This window comes from Petromyzon marinus, chromosome 31 (genome assembly GCF_048934315.1).
Source record: "Petromyzon marinus isolate PM22_M1 ecotype Great Lakes invasive population chromosome 31, UKy_Petmar_22M1.pri1.0, whole genome shotgun sequence".
NCBI classification, from domain to species: Eukaryota; Metazoa; Chordata; class Hyperoartia; order Petromyzontiformes; family Petromyzontidae; genus Petromyzon; species Petromyzon marinus.
Genome location: NC_133697.1, coordinates 12458504 through 12462600, shown reverse-complemented (window position 1 = coordinate 12462600; position 4097 = coordinate 12458504).

Genomic DNA, 4097 nt, shown 5'->3' with positions numbered 1-4097 from the left:
CTTTTTGTTGATATATAAAGCTGTGAAAATTTGGCCAATTTTTGCCACAAATGGCATAGGTTAGTATGCCGATTTGCTCTTTTTTGCTTCAAAATTTCATGGTGACATTTCTCACTTTTAGTGTAATATAGGATACTCAGGCTAAACACAACCGAGGAATGCACTTTTTGTCGAAAAATAAAGCTGAGAAAATTTGGCCAATTTTTGCCACAAATGGCATAGGTTAGTATGCCGATATGCTCTTTTTTGCTTGAAAATTTCATGGTGACATTTCTTACTTTTAGTGTAATGTATAGAATACTCAGGCTAAACACAACTGAGGAATACACTTTTTGTTGAAAATAAAGCCGTGAAAATTTGGCTAATTTTTGCCACAAATGGCATAGGTTAGTATGCCGATATGCTCTTTTTTGCTTGAAAATTTCATGGTGACATTTCTTACTTTTAGTGTAATGTATAGAATACTCAGGCTAAACACAACTGAGGAATGCACTTTTTGTTGAAAATAAAGCCGTGAAAATTTGGCTAATTTTTGCCAAAAACGGCATAGGTTAGTATGCCGATTTTTTTCTACGACATGAAAATTGAATCGTGAAATTTCCTACTTTTAATGTAATATATGGCCTACTAAGGCTAAACACAACCGAGCAATGCACTTTTTGTTGAAAATAAAGCTGTGAAAATTTGGCCAATTTTTGCCACAAATGGCATAGGTTACTATGCCGATTTGCTCTTTTTTGCGACATGAAAATTGAATCGTGAAATTTCCCACTTTTAATGTAATATATAGGATTCTCAGGCTAAACACAACCGAGGAATGCACTTTTTGTTGAAAAATAAAGCCGTGAAAATTTGGCCAATTTTTGCCAAAAACGGCATAGGTTAGCTGATTTGCTCTTTTTTGCTTGAAAATTTCATGGTGACATTTCACACTGTTAGTGTAATATATAGGATACTCAGGCTAAACACAACCGAGGAATGCACTTTTTGTTGAAAAATAAAGTTGTGAAAATTTGGTCGAGTTTTTGCCAAAAACCGCATGTTACTTTTCCGATTTTTATTTACGACATGAAAATTGAATCGTGAAATTTCCTACTTTTAATGTAATATATAGCCTACTAAGGCTAAACACAACCGAGGAATGCACTTTTTGTTGAAAATAAATCCGTGAAAATTTGGCCAATTTTTGCCAAAAACGGCATAGGTTAGTATGCCGATTTGCTCTTTTTTACGACATGAAAATTTCATGGTGACATTTCTCACTTTTAGTGTAATATATAGGATACTCAAGCTAAACACAACCGAGGAATGCACTTTTTGTTGAAAATAAAGCCGTGAAAATTTGGCCAATTATTGCCAAAAACGGCATAGGTTAGTATGCCGATTTGCTCTTTTTTGCGACATGAAAATTTCATGGTGACATTTCTCACTTTTAGTGTAATATATAGGATACTCAGGCTAGACACAACCAAGGAATGCACTTTTTGGTGATAAATAAAGCTGTGGAAATTTGGCCAATTTTTGCCAAAAACGGCATAGGTTAATGCCGATTTGCTCTTTTTTGCTTCAAAATTTCATGGTGACATTTCTCACATTTCGTGTAATATATAGGATACTCAGGCTAAACACAACCGAGGAATGCACTTTTTGTTGAAAAATAAAGCCGTGAAAATTTGGCCAATTTTTGTCAAAAACGGCATAGGTTAGCCGATTTGCTCTTTTTTGCTTGAAAATTTCATGGTGACATTTCACACTTTTAGTGTAATATATAGGATACTCAGGCTAAACACAACCTAGGAATGCACTTTTTGTTGAAAAATAAAGCTGTGAAAATTTGGTCGAGTTTTTGCCAAAAACCGCATGTTACTTTTCCGATTTTTATTTACGACATGAAAATTGAATCGTGAAATGTCCTACTTTTAATGTAATATATAGCCTACTAAGGCTAAACACAACCGAGGAATGCACTTTTTGTTGAAAATTAAAGCTGTAAAAATTTGGCCAATTTTTGCCACAAATGGCATAGGTTAGTATGACGATTTGCTCTTTTTTGCTTGAAAATTTCATGGTGACATTTTTTACTTTTAGTGTAATGTATAGGATACTCAGGCTAAACACAACCGAGGAATGCACTTTTTGTTGAAAAATAAAGCCGTGAAAATTTGGCCATTTTTTGCCAAAAACGGCATAGGTTAGTATGCCGATTTTTTTCTACGACATGAAAATTGAATCGTGAAATTTCCCACTTTTAATGTAATATATAGCCTACTAAGGCTAAACACAACCGAGGAATGCACTTTTTGTTGATATATAAAGCTGTAAAAATTTGGCCAATTTTTGCCACAAATGGCATAGGTTAGTATGCCGATTTGCTCTTTTTTGCTTGAAAATTTCATGGTGACATTTCTTACTTTTAGTGTAATATATAGGATACTCAGGCTTAACACAACCGAGGAATGCAATTTTTGTTGAAAAATAAAGCCGTGAAAATTTGGCCAATTTTTGTCAAAAACGGCATAGGTTAGTATGCCGTTTTTTTCTACGACTTGAAAATTGAATCGTGAAATTTTCTACTTTTAATGTAATATATAGCCTACTAAGGCTAAACACAACCGAGGAATGCACTTTTTGTTGAAAAATAAAGCTGTGAAAATTTGGCCAATTTTTGCCACAAATGGCGTAGGCTAGTATGCCGGTTTGCTCTTTTTTGCGACATGAAAATTGAATCGTGAAATTTCCTACTTTTAATGTAATATATAGCCTACTAAGGCTAAACACAACCGAGGAATGCACTTTTTGTTGAAAAATAAAGCTGTGAAAATTTGGCCAATTTAGGCCCAAAACGGCATAGGTTAGTATGCCAATTTTTGGACGTGAAACTTTCAACGAATTTCCCACGTTTTATGTAATATATAGCATGCTCATGGTATAGAATGGAGGAATTCACTTTTTGTTTAAAAATAAAGCTACGACAATTTGGACAATTGGCCTAAAACGGCACAGGTTCAATCATAATTTTCAGCTGGTGCACTGATTTATACGCTGATTAGGTAATGCAATGCTTCGTAATCAAACCATTAACCTGGGGGCATGTTACATGTGCAAGCGTTGTGTATGAAACCGGCTGAAGTTCAAGTTTGTTGGAAAGAACCCCGTGGAAGCTTCACATTCAAGAGGTTGAAAAGCAGAGCAGTATTACATTTTCTTGCTGTGGTTTTCACACCTGATGATTGCTTGTGTTGCAGTCGAAACGTCGTGAGAATTGTATTGTTTTATATTTTTATAATTTTGTTTCCCTTCTACGTGACTTTACCGAAAGAACCAAGACTACAGAGCAGTATTGTTAGAGTTTTCCTCCTGGCAACTGTTTCATACATTATGACAAGGTTCGCTATTCTATACTCTTGCCACGTATTGTAGTGGTATGTGGCCAGTCGTTAACTACCTTGCCTAGTTAATTCCCTCGCCTGGGTTCAATCCCGACCGCCTGTATATTTGGAGTTTGCATATCTCCGTGGTTGCGTGGATTCTTCTCCGTGTCCTTCAGTTTCCCCCCTCCCCCCGCCACATTTCGAATCAAAATGCCATATAGCTCAGTGGGCCTTACCTGGTAAAATACAAATTTAAAAGAAATAACAGATCTGATGCGTTGACGTCAGTTATAATTGATATACGCGAGACGTTCAAAGGGTCACAACTGCTTATTTCTCAGAAAGTGATATTTATTTTATAAACAGGAATGTTCACCGGATGTCCAAATACGATTGGATAGCTCCAATCGCAACGCCATGTATCCCAATTCATTCGCTCGAGATATGCACAAGCCGACCCAAAACCCCTAAGCACGTGGACAAAGGTGTATTGCTTGTATGATAGAAGGAAAATGGAGGCCCAAAGCTCAATCGTCTGAAAACTGTGAGACGGACTGATCAAGCAGCAACATCTGACTGGCTGCAAAGGATAGGTCAACTTGGAGACGGAGCTGACGGCAGAGGCACCAGTAGCATCCCGAAGACCATTGGGGTGAAGGCATAGATGACGATGATTACTGCATGTAGTGTTTGCGTTATGAAACAAAATCCAGACAGACACATCGG